The sequence below is a fragment of the Leguminivora glycinivorella genome, chromosome Z (genome assembly GCF_023078275.1).
Source record: "Leguminivora glycinivorella isolate SPB_JAAS2020 chromosome Z, LegGlyc_1.1, whole genome shotgun sequence".
NCBI classification, from domain to species: domain Eukaryota; kingdom Metazoa; phylum Arthropoda; class Insecta; order Lepidoptera; family Tortricidae; genus Leguminivora; species Leguminivora glycinivorella.
The window spans coordinates 37,074,257-37,096,740 of record NC_062998.1 but is presented as its reverse complement, the minus strand read 5'-3'; the positions used below and the strand labels follow the sequence as shown (position 1 = coordinate 37,096,740).

At 37.5% G+C, this 22,484-nt stretch overlaps 1 protein-coding gene across 1 annotated transcript in view; it reads left to right on the top strand.

Annotated features, from left to right (window-relative positions):
• LOC125240563 (nuclear hormone receptor FTZ-F1) overlaps window positions 1-22,484 on the top strand; it is a 114,483-nt gene that overhangs the window by 1,180 nt on the left and 90,819 nt on the right. The gene's annotated exons all lie outside the window — the stretch shown is intronic.

The window sequence follows — 22,484 nt, the reverse complement described above, 5'->3', positions numbered from 1 at the left end:
ATATTACGCAGACTGTCAATGACGCGTTGTTGCAAGTGTTCACAAGTATTTATGGAAGTAGGGCGAACGCTGATTCTGTTTGGATTCCGACAAGTGGGCTTTTGAATTACAGTCTGCACTGCACTGGTTAATCTGTCTGATAAAATTGTTTCTTTCCGTTTGTTGTTTCCTAATACTGGGTTAAGTACCTACCTACGCAGCGAGATATTTGTATTCTGAGCTCAAACGCATGTATTATTATTTTTGTTATGGTTTAGATTAGATATTTTATAGATAAGTAGGTAGGTATGATTAAAAACATCACTAAAATACTCGTGGGTAAGTTGCATTATTATCAAGTACAGTCAGATGTATGTAAGTAAATTACCTTGTGAACCAGTAACATCTTGACATCGACGGTATTGTTAAATCTAACCGAATTGGCTTCAAAATATTTTTAACAAAATCATTTTAGTACTTACAAGCTTTTATCCTATCTTCTATACTCTTCGACAGTCGAGACAAAATTAAGTTACGTTGTTTTATCACGGAGTTCCTATGGCTACCTCCTGTCTCCATATGGCATCAGGTCAGCTCCACAATTTAGCATTGTTATCTGATTTACGTAAGTTTCAGCTTCACCTTAGTAAGAGAAGTAGGTGAAAACTTGCATATAATCTGTGTAACCATACAAACCTTCATACATACAAAAATAATTGTTTAAGGGTGCTGTTACACGGGCAACACAATTGCCAGCAATTCACATACCATACCATTGCTGCCTTTGCTCCATAGTTAGTTGGTGCGTATTGAATAAACGCGGCAATGGTATGTAGATTGCTGGCCTGGTCATTGTATTGCCCGTGTAACAGCACCGTCACGAAGCTGCCAAGCCACATATACCTATTTGGAGTTCGTGTAGTAAGGAGCTTGTACAGTGAGAAAGTCAGCTCTTCATGAAATTTGACAGTGTGAGCCTTACGGTTATCTTACATTACATATTGGCAACATTTTACATGATAATGTTTTTGGTGGAATCAAATTGCACAAAATCCTCCTTTCCTCCTTCTAGCACTTATTATTTTACGGTTTTAGGTGGGGGAAAATAGGCCGTCTTGGGATTATAACCGTTTCTCTCGATCTCGATATTTTAATATAATAATGAAAAACAACTTGTAGGTACTTAGATATCAAATATTATTTAATGGATACATTGACAGGTTGCTCGCGCACGCCAACACCACAATTGAACCCATATCCCATAGTCGATAAGTCGACTTGACGACCTACGACTCTTACGAGAGGAAGGGCGATGGTGAAATGTCATTGAGTGCCTGGAAAACGTTTACCCTGGCAGTCAATAGACCAGGTATTCGGCCCTAATTATTACTATGTAGATTTTATCTGAACTTATGGACAATAATTACATATATATTCTTGCATTTTGATATATGTAATAATTGTATACTTATGTATATCTTTATTCACTACTTATTACTAAACACGCAAACATGACCACGTTCAAGTTTCATTTAACCTGTCAAATATACACATAAGATTGTACAGTGTATATATAAGTATGTATAACGTGTTAAAATACTCGTCCTTATAAATTTGGTTATAAAGTGTTAACATTAAGTCATTATTGTCTACCTAGTTTTTCCAAAGCAACTTGAAAACATAATTTAAACGAGGGCAAGAAGGCTGCGTTTCGTGTGTACCTTTTTATTTTAATTGTAATCTTGAATGTAGGGCAAGGTTGGTGCGTTCGAGTAACATTAAAATAGAACAAATAACTTGAGGCACGCACACTAAAGTGTTTGTTGAGCACTCACAGCCTTATAGATTGCTGTTTTTTACCTAGCTATTAAATTAATTAGACTGTAAATTACATGACAGTAAGGTTCATCCCGATGATATTATAAACATTAATAATTCACGATATTGGTTCATTGCCGTTTATAACGATATTTATTAAGTAAGTATTATAAATATGTACAAAATAGCAAAAAGTGAATTATTATTTAAAGTTTACCACTAAAAGGAGATACTTACCTACGCCGAAAGCTGAAGAACATGCAAATAGTAATTCATGAAAGTAGGACCAATTTATAGAAATGTCAAATGTAATATTTGAACATAAACGTAAATTACAGGATTTGTTAGAAGAAACAAGAGTATTACAATGGATAAATATTAGTAGGTAGTTCGAGGAACGACATTAGCAGGCGGTGCTATCAATGGACCTCGCCTCTGACCCACTGACCCAGTTCCGCGGGAGACTTATATCGTCAAGCGCCGCCATTACACGCACGTAACCAACAACTTCCATCTACATATAAACTAGCAAAGGACACCTATATTATTATATCTACGCAACTTCTTTTTTTTAATTCCTCACTCATTTTCAGCTTGAAATTGTAAATAAAATATTATAGAGCGGCGCCAATAACCAGTTATTCGGTTTGCAAATATCCAATCATTATTAAGGCTAAATACATTAACATAGACAAACGACCGGGATGATGATGATGAGACAAACGACACCCCAGAACACAGATTCGGTAAAAGTTAAAAGGACTCGAGCGAATTTGTCGCTGTATTCGGGGTCACGTTACGTCCAATAGTTAGTTAATTCTAAAAATATTCTGAAATGGCCCACCAAATACGAAATACGAATACTTAATATATAAGTATTGAATTCGATCAAAAAATACGTAATCGATTCACCTAATCTGGACGGGGCAAAGAGTGACTCATTAGAGTGCGCTGTGACTGTGAGGCGGTGTCGCCATACAGATTGTAATTTTTATTACAGGCAATATTTTATGGACATGATGCCTCTATCAATCATCAAATGTCATATTATTTTGTTCAATTTTACATAGACTAAAGTTTAGTTAGCTCTTTTTATTCTAAAGAAAATATGTAATGATATGATGTAATGATGTACAGTACATGTACCTGTATGGTACAACATGTATTGTATATACAACATTTATAGATCTACCTGCACTGGGACGAAAAACTCGTAATGGTAATGCGTCTGAGTTCTGATCACGTTCTGATTCTAGCTCTCATAATAAGTACCTATGACACTCGTGGAAAAACGATCGTCCCCTTTCTTCTAAACTAAAGGTTTGCGACAGCAAAATTGCAAAAAAGGAACCTTTTACCTTCTACTTTTGACATGTTTATCTCTCTATCAGTGTATTAACTATGGTATACAGAGCATACATTCACGTATAAAAGTACCAACTTGTGATTTGAGGCGAGCTACATTCTGATGTTTCAATAAAATTAATTCGGATGACGCCCAGTCGCTGTGACCTGACATACATCGGATCGCGTCAACAACTGCGGCATACTTTGACGCTGAAATTACCTAATTTACCCTGAGCATGGAATGTTTGAAGAGGTACGTTAAATTAACACACGAAATGTGGCATGATACGGAAATATTATGACGAGCTTCTAATTAATGTAATCATGTAATGTAGGTTCCTGATATCTTCAGAATGTTGTACCTATCTTACATTTGTAACTTATATATATATAAAATAAAAAAAGCCATTTATTCCTTAATATCACTTCAAAATATATACAAAGTTTTTTAATACGATGCATGCATTATTATAACATTTTAATCGTCCAATTTCTTAATAAATTATTTATAAAAATAATTTCAATTTGAATATTGTACATTATGTCATCAATGTCCTCATCCTATCATATATACAGCAGTAGTAATATAATGGCCGATTCGCAATCAGGCTCCACAGAGCATCTTGAAGGTCTTCCTAACAGTAATCGATAGCCGATGACTTTTATGTTTTTGAAATCAAAAACTTACTAAACACGACGGTATGTAAGGTCATAAAAAATTATGGTCCTAATTCGAAGGCCGAAAAAATTGCTTGGAATCGGGTCCTAATGATGCCACTTTGTGGATACTTTCAGAAGACCTTGCAGATTGCAGATAGTAAAGCCATTTGCGGGCACTCCAAACAGATTCGCCGAAAAAAAAAACTTGAAAATTTGAAAAACTCAATTTATGGTCCTACGTCGAAGGCCGAAAAAAATGCTTGGAATCGGGTCCTAACGATACCACTTTGTGGATAGTTGGATACCTAGAAGACCTTGCTGATTGCTGATAGTTATATATAAAGAAATATTCTTTCTGTGGCAATAATAAGTTTTTTACTTTTACGATAACAAATATGTATGTCACAAATTGTTACTCACAATATTTGGTTACGTCTATTTTGCTACCTTGATATATCTAGAAAGTATAAAATTAGACAATACGAGTAAGCGCAGGCCACTACGAGTATATCCAATATTAAAAAAAATACATTACTTAATAATAATTAATTAATTGTTTTTTATACCAGGTTGTCCCATAATGACTTAATTATATAAAAAATAGCGTGTACGTAGAAACTAACTTTTATTAAAGTTAAATCGCCATTGCCATGCGCCCATTTTATGGTACCTATAGATTATTTTTCTCTTTCTGGTCGGGGTTCACAAATGGCCTATTTTTATGTAGCGAGAAAAAAAGGGGACATGTTATTTAATTTAAATGCAGGTGGGTTGAGCAACTCGTTTTATAAAATGTGTGTGGGTGAATTTTTGTGTGCTAAATGATTGAGAATGACGATTTATAAATTGAAATACAAGTAAATTCATTAAACATTAATCACACACAAGACAAGACAATACTTATGAATAGACACAATAAAATCTGCCCATATTACATTGGCAAATTTAGTATCTGCAGAGCAAAAATTAGATATTTCAGTATTTCTACTTATTATTTCGAACACATCGCTTTTAGACAAACGTAAAAAGACACAGCTACAAAGCTGGGCTATAACTATAACCTGAGTTCAAGATTTTATATGAGGCTCCCGTATTATAAGTAAACGATTGCAGAGGATGGTTAGTATTACGCAATCCCTACTTGTCTCACTTGTTCGGGTTGTAAGTACGTGCGCCCTTTGTCCAGCCCACTTGGAACGGTGGTTGCGAGATTTACGGTACGTAGCGTACGTATAAAAAAATATGGCTTGAGTTGAGTTCTACTTTGCAGAGCTTAAGACGCAACAGACCCTTTAGCACAACTTGCCTTGTCGCGCGCGAGTCCATACTTGAAGTCGCGCTTGATGTCCGGATTCGTTGTGCTAAAGGGGCTGGAGGGGTCAACTCTCCATACAAATGTTCTGGACTATTTCATCCCTGGTTTTTAGGGTTCCGTACCCAAAAAGGTACAACAGGAATCCTTATGGTGCGACTCTGTCCGTCTGTCTGTCCGTCTGTCACATTGTTAAATATCTCGAGAACTACTTATGCTATCGATATGAAATTTGGAATAGTTATAAACATTGTGAACCTCTACAAGTTGAAAGTATTTTTTTTTAATTAATTAATATAAATGATAGAAAATGGCCAAAATGAAAGGCGGGCAAACTGAACATTTCAAGTAACTAGGTCAAGTGCGGTATCGTTAGAAAGAGCTCAAATTGTACATATCAAAACTATTTTTTATAATTTTTTGGTTGTGGAAAAAAATGTTTTTTGAAGGAAAATGTAAAAAAAAATACCGTTCCCCCCCTTATCTCCGAAGTTTACCAACATAAATTTATAAAATTTACACCAAACATAGCTATTAAAATGAATATTACAGGAAAAATAAAATCGTACACGTATCTTGAAAACTTTTTTATTTATTTATAAAAAACCTTTCAGATTTACATTTTCAATTTCAACACCCTTGCGGGTGTTTATTGTACCTGTATTTTTTAACAAAATAACAATGAAACTACCTGCTTTCAAATAGAAGCAAAATGGTTAAAATCGGTTTACGCAATAAACAATTATTCCATAAAAATCATCTTCCATACTAACTCGCGCGCATTAGTTCACTCAATTTGCCGATAGATGTCGCTGTACGTTGAACGCTCATTTCCTACATCGCGTTTTTCCTGATATAATGAGGTCGGTTCAGGAGCGTCCTTGCGACATGTCGTAAGTCGTAAACTATTGAAGTCGAATAGTCTTGATTTTATTTGGACGTTATCTAACAATAAAATTGTATATTAAAATAATATATTACTTGTTATGTGGGAAATTGAGTCTTGAGGGATTTAGTCAAATCTGTAGAGTTCTATGAATAACATTTTGATGATTCAACTATTGAAAGTTTGTACGGAACCCTCGGTCAGCGAGTCCGACTCGCACTTGACCGGTTTTTTTTTTAAGATAGAGCAATGTTTTTCTCAATACAGATTATTATTATTTATATTTTGACGCAAAAAGGGTGCGGTGACGCAAAATTGGTAACAATCAGCCAAAAAAAACTAAACGATCTGTCACAGATTATTTAATTGTTATTCAGATTCTCAAATTTCGTTACGATTAACTAAGTTTTGAAGGAGGAAGCAGTCGAGAGCGGAACATCGATTTTAAAGATTTTTAGCAATATCTTTTAACTGAATGATCAATGGACAATTTTTTTTTCGATAAATCTAGTTAATAACACTAGTATATTTAACTAAAATTCCAAATTTGAAACGGGGTTCCTTTCCATTTTCGCTCCTGTTGCGTCTTAATGTTTGAGTACGAAATGTCAAAACGTACAATGTAGCGTTATGGTACTGTTCATGAGAATTTCTTCCATCTAAAAGAAATACAACATTTAGCAGCATTCGTGGGTACCTAGTACAGCTAATCGTCGTGTCGTCCCTTTCTTACCAATAAGTGAGAAAACAAGACGGCACGGACACGCACGATGATGTTGCCACTTTTTAATTTCTTCATGAACGAGATCACGCTTCCTTCCGAATTTAGTTTATCGATATAATTATAACCGTCATAATAATGTTATTAACAAATTAATTTAGCCTGTTTGGAAATAAATGAATAAATAATAAAGATAATAATTTTCCTATACTTACAAACTTACGTAGGTGTAGGTACTTCATACTTCAAAAAATAAAAACCGGCCAAGTGCGAGTCGGACTCGCCCACCGAGGGTTACGTACAAACTTTCAATAGTTGAATCATCAAATGTTACTTCATATAACTCTACAGACTTGACTAAATCCCTAAAGACTCAATTTCCCACATAACAAGTAATATTTAATATACAATTTTATTACTAAACAACGTCCAAAGAAAATCAAGACAATTCGACTTCAATAGTTATAGTTAAGATGATTTCTGTAAACATTACAGGTACAATAAACACCCGCAAGGGTGGTGAAATTCAAAATGAAAATCTGAAAAGTTTTTTATAGATTTAAAAAAAAAGTTTTCAAGATATGTTTACGATTTTATTTTTCCTATAATATTTATTATAGTAGCCATATTTGGTAAAAGTTTCATAAATTTTCATTGGTAAACTTCGGAGATAGGGGGGGGGGGGGGTATTTTTTTTACAGTTTCCTTCAAAAACGATTTTTTTCCACAACAAAAATGACCTAGTAACTTGACATTTATAGTTTGCCCCCCTTTCATTTTGGCCATTTTCTATAATTAATATTAATAAATTAAAATACTTTCAGATTGTAGAGGTTCACCATGTTCATAAATATTCCAAATTTCAAGTCGATAGTATAAGTAGTTCTCGAGATATTTAGAAATGTGATGTGACAGACAGACGGACAGAGCGTCGCCATAAACCCTTAATAGCGTCGCCATAATGGTTCCTTTTGTACCTTTTTGTTACGGAACCCTAAAAATCGGCATGAAACACGCCGGCGTATGCAAAGGTCAATTATCATTTAATATTAATTATTACATATTTTATAATGTATGTTTTCACTATCTTATTTTGTGTATTTTTGAAATGAGTATTTATTATCATATTTAGTCGTCTCTTAAAAAAAACCACGTAAACATGATTTTCCTCTGTTGTTTAGGGTGCATATAATATTTACCTAAAGGGTTCGACATAGAATTGCCGATGATGTTTTATAATTACCGGATTCTCACGGACGTGGGATGTGGAATGATTGTTGTACCTATGATACATCCATTGTCTACAATTTTTTGGTAGCTTGGTTTGGTACAGTACAAATCAATTTAAAATAGTCGAGATGGCGTCCGGTTTTTGTGTATTCAAAACGACAGCACCGCTATCTGTGTCAAGGTGCGGATCGGCTCTTGCGCAAGCCGTTTTTAATGCTCCGCCCGGTTGCGAGGTAATTAATTCGTTTCGGAGTGTCGTAACAAGCTATACTCGATGTAGTTTTCGTTTATTTTAATTATGAGATTTTTAAACGAGTAAATTTTGTACTTATGATCCCAGTAATATTATTATAAATGCGTACTAAAGGCTTTGCATCTGCACCTTCATCTGTGGTGTATGACTCCAACACTGCTTAGCATTAGCTTCGGGATTCGGTATACTATCAGCGCGACGGGTTTTCTTATCTTGTAACCGTTATTTCAAAATTATCAAAATAACAACTTATTTAGATTTTATCTCTATAATGTTCGTTACGTTTATTTCGATGTGATTTTAAGAGGATATTACATGTCTGATGAAATAAAATCAAGAATTGTATCGGCTTTACTACTGAATTGTGTTTTTTATTTAGGCCACGAGACAAAACGTTATTAATAAAAAGAAACTGAGCAACAATGTGCCTTAAGAGCCCGGTGGCCATGCTCTCGATCGCTCTCCTTAGATGGCTCAGCAGCAGACTAGGTCGAGGAGAACCACTACGATGTCAGTGTCATAACATAACGTCATGCTCCGCGGCGCGAATGCACTCGCCGTTTATTATACATTACTACTTTTAACCACACTTCAATTATGTTGCGAGAATATACGTTGTATTGGTACTGTATTTGAACATGTAGCCATGAATATATGATTAGTTCGCATATATGGTACCGGTCATGCTGTGTGGTCACCCGCACTGTTTGCTTGCAGATAAATGATTATTTAAGGTCAGGTGTGTATAAGAGTGTTTTTAAATGTGTTGGGCATGAGCAAAACGAAGCAGTGTCTTGGTATAATTAAAAACTCACCATCTTGTAGTCTCAGTTTCATTAATAAGTGTCAATATTTTGTAAATTAAAGTTATAATGTATCTTCCTTCTAATTTGACTATTGCTGAATAAATGGTGTGTGTGTGGATTGAGTGAGCACCTTCCGAAAATAAAAAAAAATATGCTGATCATTTAGTAAAAGTTCTAAAACAATTGTAAAACGAATCTCTGAATTTGTAAAAAGATAAATCAAAAGATACAGCCATTAACAGGTGCTCACTCAGTTCTCACAAACTACCAACGAAAACAGTGAATATATTCATTTAACATATAATATTTATATACTAACATTTAGTAAAAAATAGGCCAACCTACCTCTATAAATATTAGATCACCTAGTGACGTATTAAATTTTTTACAAATAGTTTCTTATGCTCACTCAATCCACACACTTTTGAAAAGCCGAATTTTGATGAAAAACATAAGATTTAGACCGCTATTATATGTGTATAGTTTAGTAAAAGTGAAATGGGAATTTGTAAAATACAAAACGAACCACTAACGTGTCAGGTTTTTTTATAATAAATTTTTGTAAGTGCTCACTCAGTCCACACGTTTTGAGAAAGTTAAAAATGTAAATATCTTACGATTTGTAGCACCTAAGACACTCGAAAGTACTTCAACATTTAGTAAAAATTTTTACTAAATATCCACCATCTAATATTTTATATTCGTTGTCTGGTTTTAAAGATATTCAGACATAACTTTTCTCATACAAATGTATCAAGTAGGGTGACCACACTATATCGGCTCCTGATTTTCCCCACCTTCCCATTGTCATATTGAGCTTGGGGAGTTTCGTTCAATTTTGATAATAGTTTACCGGATTTGTAAGTGGGAGCGAGAAAAGAATAACTATTTCTCGCTCCCACTTACAAATCCGGTACGCTCATCTGTTAGCGCGATTAGATTACCAGGTTCTGGTTTCTTACTAGTGAAGTATTATATTCTTTGTTTCTTACCAATTATTATTCATGTCCTTTTTAATGCATGCATGTCGATATGGTTATTATCCTGACGTCGATAAAAATTACACAATACACATCATCACTAGGCCAAGAACATAACCTAAAAACAGTTTGCAGATGGAGAATTAATATGGTATTAGTTTAATATTATCAAAATTGAACGAACGAAACTCTCCAATCTCAATATGACAATGGGAAGGTGGGGAAAATCAGGAGCCGACATAGTGTGGTCACCCTACTTGATACATTTGTATGAGAAAAGTTATGTCTGAATATCTTTAAAACCAGACAACGAATATAAAATATTAGATGGTGGATATTTAGTAAAAATTTTTACTAAATGTTGAAGTACTTTCGAGTGTCTTAGGTGCTACAAATCGTAAGATATTTACATTTTTAACTTTCTCAAAACGTGTGGACTGAGTGAGCACTTACAAAAATTTATTATAAAAAAACCTGACACGTTAGTGGTTCGTTTTGTATTTTACAAATTCCCATTTCACTTTTACTAAACTATACACATATAATAGCGGTCTAAATCTTATGTTTTTCATCAAAATTCGGCTTTTCAAAAGTGTGTGGATTGAGTGAGCATAAGAAACTATTTGTAAAAAATTTAATATGTCACTAGGTGATCTAATATTTATAGAGGTAGGTTGGCCTATTTTTTACTAAATGTTAGTATATAAATATTATATGTTAAATGAATATATTCACTGTTTTCGTTGGTAGTTTGTGAGAACTGAGTGAGCACATGTTAATGGCTGTATCTTTTGATTTATCTTTTTACAAATTCAGAGATTCGTTTTACAATTGTTTTAGAACTTTTACTAAATGATCAGCATATTTTTTTTTATTTTCGGAAGGTGCTCACTCAATCCACACACACACGAATAAATGTATAGCATTATCTTAATGTCTAAATGTAAGCTATATCTGCTTCGACTTACCTAACTACTGCGACGCACGCTAGCGTTACTTGATCAAAACTTGCATTTATTATAAGTAGGTATATAAATATACAGATTACATATTTATGTATCGATGAGCCGCAAACTGACAATTGTTATGTGACTGAGATAGTCCCTATGACTTCGCCAATTTCGCCATACTCGAGGCTCGTTCATTTTTTTTGTAAATGAATGTGCTCATCATCCTTCTTGCGTTATCCCAGCATTCGCCGCGGCTCATGGGAGCCTGGGGTCTGCTTTGACAACTAATCCCAAGATTTGGCATAGGCAGTATAGGTTTACGAAAGCGACTGCCATCTGACCTTCCAACCCGAAGGGTAACTAGGCCTTATTGGAATTAGTCACTCAACGAATCTGATTATAGTCTTGCAATTGACGAAAGTCATGAATTTTTGTCGGTAAACTTCGGATATAAATTTCCTTCAAAAAACATTTTTAATAAACAACAAAAAAATATAAAAACTAGATTTAATATGAACAGTTTAAGCTCTTTCTAACGAAGGTACCCCACTTGACATTTACAGTTTGCCCCTCTTTGATTTTGGCCATTTTCTATAGACTAACTATAGTTAGATTAACTATAGTTGATATTAATAAATTAAAAAAAATACTTTCAATTAATATAAGTAATTGGCTTGAAATAAATGATTTTTGATTTATTTATTATTTATAGAGGTTAACAATATTCATAACTATTCCAAATTTCATATCGATAGAATAAGTCGTTCTCGAGGTATTAAGTAATATGACAGGCGGACAGACCGACAGACAGACACAGACGGACAGAGCGGCACCATAAGGCTAACTTTTGGTACGGAACCCTTATAGGATCACTCGTGCGTCTGTCTAATTGTCTATTCGTCCGTCTGTTACATCACAGCCGATTTTCTCAGAAACCAATAACCCAATAAAATTAAGAGTCCGTCAAAGTCAAATAGTAGTAAAATGTAAAATTGGTAGTTTTCTACGTCCGTTTTTAGGGTTCCGTAGTCAACTAGGAACCCTTATAGTTTCGCCATGTCTGTCTGTCCGTCCGTCCGTCCGTCCGTCCGTCCGTCCGCGGATAATCTCAGTAACCGTTAGCATTAGAAAGCTGAAATTTGGTACCAATATGTATATCAATCACGCCAACAAAGTGCAAAAATAAAAAATGGCAAAAAATGTTTTATTAGGGTACCCCCCCTACATGTAAAGTGGGGGCTGATATTTTTTTTCATTCCAACCCCAACGTGTGATATATTGTTGGATAGGTATTTAAAAATGAATAAGGGTTTACTAAAATCGTTTTTTGATAATATTAATATTTTCGGAAATAATCGCTCCTAAAGGAAAAAAAATGCGTCCCCCCCCCTCTAACTTTTGAACCATATGTTTAAAAAATATGAAAAAAATCACAAAAGTAGAACTTTATAAAGACTTTCTAGGAAAATTGTTTTGAACTTGATAGAAAAATACGGAAAACTACGGAACCCTACACTGAGCGTGGCCCGACACGCTCTTGGCCGGTTTTTAGATCTACTTACTTATTGGAAAGAATTAAGTAACAGTTGATGTTTTAAATAGGGCGTTTCCTTATCTGAAAAATCAATTGACGACATCAAGAAAAATTTACTCCCTGAATTAATTATGATTTTTACCCTGACGCTCGTTTAGGAAAATCAGCATATGTATAGCGCTCACTTCTGAGCCGTTAATTGTAAATTTTTTAATAGTTTAGTTTAGACTGCTTAAAATATCCTAAACTAAATATGTAATTTAACATTTCTTTGGTAACACATTTCTGACAATACATTGACTATAAATATAAAATAAAACCTTAACTAAACAAACTAAATAAGCTAACTAAAAATAAAAACTAGTCTTAATTTATAACTAAACCTAAAACCTTTAATTACAATCAAAATATAAACTAAAAACCCCCTAAAATAAAACTCAAATAAAATTTCCCCCTTCGGCAATGTTCAGTAGATGCTGGCAGCATTACCTACCTCGCTGAATCGCAATGCTTATTATGCGCTGAGCGACGAAGCTGCCAGCTCTACGGTTCCCAGTGGCATCACTAATTGTTTTTGATGGCGCCCCATATAGTTTTTTGGCACTTGGACCCCACGGGCCAAGAGTTTCAAAATGTAATTGACTACATGTGGTAATTGTGTATTACATATTATGCTATTGAAATACAGTAAATGAAGTTTAAATGAGATACATTTTTGTGTAAAAATACTTCGAATCCAATGGCAACTACTTCGAAAACCTTAAAAGCAAACACAAGGCTTTCTGGGAAGGCTTAGTCGTTCTATTATCTTTTCTGATTCCCGTAGTGCCTTAGAAGCACTATTGACAAACCTTTTCTCCTCCAAGTTACATAGCCCACTCACTTTTTTAATTAAAGAAGCATTAATTAATACTCAAGAAGCATAATAAATGAATTAATTAGTGTGAGAGACCCTTAAGAATAATATTCAAGTTAGTGTCAAGTGATTGACGGCACATGTCAAAGCAAATGACATTGGGAAGTGGTAAATGCTGTCACACACGTGTTCGGTAATTATTTTTATTTTTTTAATAACTCGATAACCGTAAGAGTTAAGACGCTAGTTTCTTAAAGGAATTAATTGTATTTGATCTAAAGATGAGGGATGGTCCCTTAAAGTTAACGGAATTCAATAAAAACAGGGTACGTAATACGTAATAATACGTAAAGTAATAATAATTAAAAACAGACTTAAATTGCGTTACGAAATGAAGACGGTTAAAACGCGACCATGGAAAGAACAAAAAAGAACAAAGTTATTAATTTACAGGTTTCCTTTTGATATTAAAAACTTTTAAAACAACGTCTTGTTTATTGCGTTTTTAAGGTTGCTGCAAGAGTTTCAATCAATGTTACCCAGGATTCGCGGAAGCAGTTTTTCATCTTTGCAGGTTAGGTGATTAGTCCGCTCTATTAATAGCAAAATGTAAGTTAAAAACGTATATTTATACCTATGTGCCTAACCTAACACATTTTATTTAAACCTAAAACAATAATATCTTAAAACAATAAAAAAAATCATCCGAATAAACTACTCCCTGCTGTTCCCGGTGCAAAAGTGCCCATGACTCTCGCAACATTTCCGCGTTGGATTACTATGAACAGCTACTCATTATCACGTTGTTTCATTTGATATGGAACACAACAAAAAACTTGAATTTTTAATTTTCACATTATCCCCCAAAAGTGACAGTAAATTACATGTCCGTCTTTGGGCACAGGTTTACGTGTGCCAAATTTCAAGTTAATTGGTTAACTTGAAATTTCTTCTCTCTCTCGTCCCGAGATTTGCCACTCGCGTGCCGCTCGTGGCAAAATGTCTCGGGACTCGTGAAGTAATGACATACTTCTCGCACTTATAACGAAATGTACTATTTTAATACAGTCGCTCAAAAAGTGCCCGTTTTTTGGCTGTTTAGCGTGCGAGAAGTTGGTTTTTACGCACTCGTGCGTAAAAAGTATGCGTTCTATTTTACGACTACTTATACTTACCGAGCTGTTTTAATATTAGTATATTTTACTAAGACGGAATAAAACTATAAACATACTATTAAGTGATTAATGTTTAAAACATTGATATTTCATATGTAATTGTTTATTTTTACCCCACTACGGCAACGCAAAAGGAGGGTTATGATTATGACCGGTATGTATGTGGGTATGTATGTATGTATGTTCATCTGTTCCCTCATAACTTCTAAAGTACTCATTATAATTTGACAAACGATATGTCATTCGAATCGTCTTAATAGTCCGCTGGTTATAGGCTATATGACGTCACCGCAAACGAAACATAGCGTCCTCTAGAGGTCATAAAGTAACGAAGCAAAAAAATAAAATGAAGGTAGGATTACATGTTTCCCCCGACGGTGTAACGCGTAACCAAATTGACCATGTTGCGATCAGCCGTACCTGGAGGTCCTCATTACTGGACGTGCGGAACCGGCGTGGAGCCGATGTGGACAGCGATCACCATCTTGTTGTTGCTGAAGTGCGGCTAAAATTGGCGGTCCCCCGCCGCAAGTCCGAGAAGATCTCTAGAAGTTTCGATGTACGCAAACTCCGGAACCCTGAATCGCGGGAGAAATTTCGCCTATGTCTCAGGAATCAGTACGAACTTCTAGAGGAACTTGAAGATGAGCAGTTGGACGAAACTTGGAGCCGCATCCGCACCGCCTATACGAGAGCCGGTGAAGAGGTGCTCGGGTACACGAAGCCGATCAGGGAGAGCTGGATGTCAGCAGATCTATGGCAGCTTATAGAAGATAGGCACCAAATTAATCTCCTGCTACAATCTTCTACAGAGCCAGAAACGTCCAGTCTCCGAGAACGGTACAGCGCCCTCCGTTTGAGGATCAGGAAATTCGCGCGCAGAGACCGCCGCCGAGCCGCAGACGAGCTGGCGGAGCGCGCAAATACCGCCGCACGCCGCAGCGACATGCGCGAGCTGTACGACGTAACGCGCCGCCTCAGCGGCCGTCGGGCACGTACAGCAAAGAAACCGCTGAAAGGTAAAGACGGCAGTCTCCTGTGCACCTCAAACGAGCAGCTGCAAAGGTGGACCGAACACTTCTCGAGCCTGCTGGAGCAAGCCCAATCCCCTGACACCCAGCATACCAGTAATGATCTCCCAGACGAGCTACTGGGTGTGCCAACGGCTCCACCGTCCTTTGCAGAAGTTTTGGTGGCGGTGAAGTCCCTGAAACCGGGGAGAGCGCCGGGCATTGATAGCATCCACGTGGACATGTTGAAGGTCGATCCTGGGACATCTGCAACTCTACTGTATCCTCTACTGACCCGTATCTGGGAAGCTGGACGAGTACCCGATGAGTGGAAGCAGGGACTATTGGTGAAAGTCCCAAAGAAGGGTGATCTATCGCAATGCGACAACTGGCGCGGCATAACACTCCTGCCCACAGCCGCAAAAGTTTTAGCAAAGATACTGCTCAATCGCATTGCTCCAAGAGTGGCAGAGACGCTGAGGGACGAGCAAGCAGGTTTTCGCCCTGGTCGCTCCTGCACAGACCACACCAATACCCTACGCATTCTGATCGAACAGAGTGTCGAATGGCAGTCGGAGTTGTTCCTCGCCTTTGTGGACTTTGAAAAAGCCTTCGATACCGTGAAGTGGAGCGCGCTGTGGTCCAGCCTTCGTCGCAGGGGCATACCCGAGTGTGTCATCCGCATCATCCGCTCCTTGTACGAGGGGAGCACATGTAGGGTGATACACGAAAAGGAAATGGGAGCGCCTATACAAATAAGTGCCGGTGTGAAGCAGGGATGCCTCCTGTCTCCACTGCTATTTATAATTCTGCTCGACGACGTCATAAGAGTGGTCAAAACGCCAAGAGGCATTTCCTGGCATATAAAGGTACTGGAAGATCTTGATTACGCCGATGACATCGTGTTGATTTCGCCATCTTTAGCCCATCTAAAAGCAAAACTTGAGAGTCTTCAAGAGGAAGCTGAAGCCATGGGCCTGCGAATCAACCGACGGAAGACTGTCAATATGCGAGTACAATCAGCTTGTAAGGAACCTTTGTTGCTCAAAAACGACCGCCTTGAATCAGTCTCCAAGTTTGTGTACCTCGGCAGTACACTGTCGTGTCAGGGAGGTGCAGACGATGACGTCGAGAGCAGAATTAAGAAGGCAAAAGCTGCATTTGCTCAACTCAAGCCTGTTTGGGATTCAAACGTGCTTACTCGCCGCGTGAAAATCTCCCTCTTCGAATCCATTGTCAAGACCGTGCTTCTCTTCGGCTGTGAGACATGGAGAGTGACAAAGGGGCTGACGCACAAACTTCAAGTGTTTGTCAATAAGTCCCTCCGGTCGATCCTCCGTATCTTCTGGCCGAAAACTATAAGAAATGAGGATCTGTGGAGTATGTGCCGACAACCTCCGATTGCCCAGGAAGTGGCTCTGCGGAAATGGAGATGGATCGGTCATACCCTTCGAAGAGGAGCTACCAACAGCGCCAGTATCGCGTTTGAGTGGCGGCCTCAAGGAGGAAAGAGGGCCCGCAAACGCCCCGTACACACCTGGAGACGGAGCGTTGAGAACGAGCTGAGGGAATATGGACTGAGCTGGAACGAGGCCAAGGTGGTGGCTCAAGATAGAAAGGCGTGGAAGGATCTTGTGGAGGCCCTATGCACCTATGGGGTGCCTTAGGACATACAACAACAACAACAACAGGATAACATGTATATCATTTTAAAGGGCTTGATTAGCACATTTCAAATATGTATATATTGCAAGCTTTTATCCCCAGATTTACTTGATTGATTTTGAATTTGATACTTGACACCGGATAATTCATTGATTTCTCGGAAAAATTTACTATGTGCAAATCCGCAAGCGCTCTGCCATAGTTCCACGCATTATCCGAATGCGGTTACACAAGAAGGCTTTTGCCAAAGCAACTAATTTGGCTGCTTTATATATTAATTTTATTAAATATTTGCAATATTTTTTCGACCTAAAGTTCAATTTCGTACAGCAAATTTTCATAATAAGAACTAGACACGAACTAGATGAAGTTTGACGCTGTTTTGACATTCTGACGTGTATCATAGATTGCAGGAAACCCTAGATGAAGGGTACGTTACGTTACGTCATCGTGCCATAATGACTTTCTACTACGACAATATATTACTGAAAGCAAAGTTAATAAAATTTTCATAAAGAGAGACAAAATGCGGTACATCGATATACTGATTGCCAGCTATACCTGTCTCTTTCAGTATACGGTATGCTTCATGAGAGTGTCATACCGTAGACGCGGTCCTAAATCTACTTAAAGAGTCTTACAGAGTCATCCTAAAACAACTTAAAGAGGCCTTCGGCGCCCTCATAGGCTCATATTTAAAGTGTTGGGCGAAGCCCGACGTACGCGGTCCTAAGCCGGGCGCCGAAGGCACCCTCAAACTTAAAGTGTCGGGCGAAGCCCGACGCACGCTGTCCTAAGCCGGGCGCCTAAGGCGCCCTCCAACTTATAGTGTCGGGCGACACGCGGTCCAGAGGCGGGCGCCTTCGGCGCCCCCTAACTAAAAGTGTCGGGCGAAGCCCGACGCACGCGGTTCTAAGCCGGCGCCCTCTAACTTAAAGTGTCGGGCGAAGCCCGACGCATGTTGACCTAAGCCGGGCGCCTTCGGCGCCCTCAAACTTAAAGTGTCGGGCGAAGCCCGACGCACGCGGTCCTAAGCCGGGCGCCTTCGGCGCCCCCTAACTTACAGTTTCGGGCGAAGCCCGACTCACGCGGTCCTAAGCCGGGCGCCCTCAAACTTAAAGTGTCGGGCGAAGCCCGAAGCACGTGGTCTTAAGCCGGGCGCCTTCAGCGCCCTCATATTTAATAAATAAAATGTAACCCCAAAGTAAGTTAAATAAAAAATAAGTTCAAAAACTAAAACCCGACTACTATAAAATGTGCTCTAAAAAGTATGAAACAAGATAGAATTGTTTTATGAAATTATCATGCATGATATTCACAGCACGGGAAGCATGGTCGCGCGATAGACGATAAAATATCAGGCCATCCCTATCGCACTTACAAATAGTGCGATAGGGACGGCCTGCTATTTTATCGTCTATCGCGCGACCATGCTTCCCGTGCTGATGTGTATTCTTTTCAATACATAAATTCAATGTTATAATAAGTTTGTAAATTTTATATATACTTGCAGAGATTCCGAAGATAACCGTGGTCGTATGCCACTTATGTACTTACCTTAAAGTTTTTTTTTTTTTATTAGCCTACTGTAGTGTCCCACTGCTGGGCAAAGGCCTCCCCTCGCTTCTTCCACTCAACCCTGTCATGTGCGTAATTTTGCCAGCTTGGATAAAATGCGTTCAAGTCGTCCCGCCATCTCTTTTTCGGTCTGCCTGAACCCCGGCCTGCACCCTCCACGGTGTTCCGTGGGTCCCACTCGGTAACCATTTTGGCCCACCGTTCAGGGTGCATGCGGCAGACATGTCCAGCCCAGTTCCACTTAAGCGTAGCGGTCTTGACACCTACATCTGCAACTCGAGTTCTGGAGCGCAGTTCCGTGTTTCTGATTCGATCAGTTCTGCGAACACCCAGTATACTGCGCTCCATCGCTCGCTGGCAGACCTTGAGTTTGGACTTTAGAGCTTCTGTTAGTGACCACGTTTGAGCGCCATAGGTTAGGATAGGTAGGATACACATGTCGATGAGTTTGCGCTTGAGACACAGAGGAAGGTTACCCTTCATTAGCGCCTTCATGGACCAGAAGCTCTTCCAGGCGTTATCAATACGTCTATTGACTTCTATGATTTGCCTGTTTTCGAAGGAAGCTATCTGGCCCAAGTAAATGTACTCATCAACATACTGTATATCCTGCCCATCTACCGTGACCCCATGTTTTGCCCGATTGGTCATTAACTTAGTTTTTGCTCTGTTCATTGTGAGTCCAACTTCAAGGCTCGCTGTGCTGAGATCTTGGAGCATGTGTTGCAATTGAGATGCTGTATGGGAAAAGAGGACAATGTCATCGGCAAAACGCAGGTTAGTTAACCGTTTATTACCGACAACAATGCCCGAACCCTCCCAAGAGACCGCCAGCTTTTTAAAAATCTCCTCCAAGCAACTGGTGAACAGTTTAGGAGACAGCGGGTCACCTTGTTTAACGCCTTTCTCTATTTTAAAAATAGGACCAGGTGCGTGCAATTTAATGGCTGCCGTTGCCGTGCTATTATTATAAATCGTTCCAACAAGTTCAACGTACCTTGGATCTATACCTTGGTTGTGCATGGCGGAAATTATAGCGGAGTGTTTGATGCTGTCAAAGGCTTTGCTATAGTCTACAAAAGCAAGATATAGAGGCACGTTGAACTCGTTGGACTTTTCTATTAATTGGTTTATAGTATGGAGGTGGTCTGTTGTTTCTTGTGCAGAAGTACTAAAGTTTATAATTGTCAAAATGTCTCGGGACTCGTGGAGTAATGACATACTTCTCGCACTTATAACGAAATGTACTATTAAAAAATTATATCCGGTACTTTTATCATACTTTTATCAGAATTTAACAGGTTTACAACTGTGTATGTCACTGTTTCCTTATTCGAGTCAAAACTTTAGTAACAGAACTTAGTAACCGTATAATGAATTAATCATTAATAAAACTAATCTGAAGAAAAAAACGGTAAATAATATAAAATATAATTAAGTTTAACCGTCTAAATTAAACTTTAGTTAGACCAGATCAACAAATAAGTAGTTAATTTAACCCTTAAATGCATGGTGATGTATATATGCATCAAATATTTGATGGCCCGTGGCTCGATATGTAGCTGTCCAAAATCACATATTGCTTAATTATTATTCACTATTTATTATTATTTAATAAACAATTAAGTAATATAATGATTTACTATTTATTATTTAAGGATTAACATGAAATGTCGGAAAAGTGCGAAAAAACAGGATTATGGCGATTTTTAGTAGGTGATTTAGGCCGATTTTTTCCGAGTTAGTAATTAGTTTATGTTTAAACATTTTATCATAGAGGTTTCACAAATAGTGTACCTTTTTAATAGTAGTCATTTTTTTTAAATAAAACTTACCAATTATGATATATTTATATAAATACGATTTGGCCTATTTAGCTTCTAACACTGATTTATTATAAAAATCGATCTTAAATATTTTTAACCGCCTTCCAAATCTCAAGGGAAGGGGTTCTCAATTCGTCTGTATTTTTTTTTTTAATGTTTGTTCCTCGATATCTCCGTCGTTACTGGACTGATTTTGAAATTTTTTTTTGATTGAATGTATATGCATACAGATTTGTCCCATTTTTCTCAGAACCCAGTTCTGATGATGGGATCCTGGAGAAATCGAGGGAACTCCTCAAATCTGAAAGGCATGTATACATATGGTGATTTTTGTATTTTTAAAGGAACAGCATGCATTTACGTACGGAACAGTGACATTTGGTGCAGTGGAACTCCTGATGATGGTCAGAATGGAACTCCTCAAATCTGAACGGCACACTTATAGTGACTTTGGTATTTTTATAAGAACAGCATACACTTACGTCCAGAACAGTGATATTTGGTGCAGTGGAACTGCTGATGATGGTCAGAACGGAACTCCTCAAATCTGAACGGCACACTTATAGTGACTTTGGTATTTTTATAAGAACAGCATGCACTTACGTCCAGAACAGTGACATTTGGTGCAGTGGAACTGCTGATGAAGAATGAGCCGCCCCTGGTTAGAGTTCCGAATTTAAGTAAACGTAATATTTTCTGATACTTTTATCGGATGTCGATATACTTATATCCGGCTTTTACTAACAGTTTGATTCTTGACTATGAAGGTGTGTGTAAACTGTATGTCAAATAAAAACATAGTTCGATTGATAGCTTTTATTAATTTATCTGGCTTACGTTGATGCTGCAATATTGCTAAGTTGTTAAAAATGAAAATTAAATGAATCAACAAATCAAAACTGTGTCTCAAGAGACGCCTATGAAAAAAGCTTAATTTTGTAGAGGCAAGTCAGTGTTGCTCAGTATGTTTGCGTTCGCGCCGCCTATAATGGTCTTCTGACCTTCACCTACTTATTCGTTCACTCGTAGCGAGGTGCTGCTGCCTGCCTAGAGAATCTTTTCATTTAACGTAGGTACTATAACTATAATATAATATTATTATAGTTAACTCTTAAAAAGCTTACATTTATGTCATTACGAATATGCTTATCTTTAAATTATATGTAACTGCAATGTCTGAAATACACAGCCATTAAATATTGTAAGTTGGGTAAGTGAGTACATTTAAGTGTGTCACACATATAAAGCAACAACTGCAAATCTGTTATTCTCCGTCCTGGCCGTTCGTAAACTTGACCCAGTTGTCACCGGCGATATATAGCCGATCTAAGTACATAAGTGGCGTAATTTATTAAAATATACCTAGGGCAAATTCGTCACGCCTATGCCTGTAACTATGTCATCAGAATCTCACAGGCCTTTGCTATTTTCATTCTCAACATTTAGCCCCTTCTTAAAATTCTTTATTGGAAGCCAAGTAGTACTCATTAATTATCAATATGTTTAATATTAAGAACTACTATTTTGTTCCGTTCCGACTACTGCGGAGTTCGGACTATGGATGAAATGCGGTAGTTTCAGGATAAAAGACATAATTTCTATAGATGGCAGGTCATTATGCCTTTCCGTCCTCTTCTACATAAAATATCTAAGCACACTAAGAAAACCCTAAAAAAAAGAGCTCAAAGTTTTAACAAAATACTTTCTCGGCAAGCTGGTGATGAGTACAAAAGGAACCTGTATGGTGCCACTCTGTCCGTATGTCTGTCACATTACTAAATATCACGAGAACTACTTTTGCTATCGCTTTGAAATTTGGAATACTTATGAACATCGCTAACCTCTACAGATTGAAAGTATTTTTTTTTAATTCATTAATATTAATTATAGAAAATGGC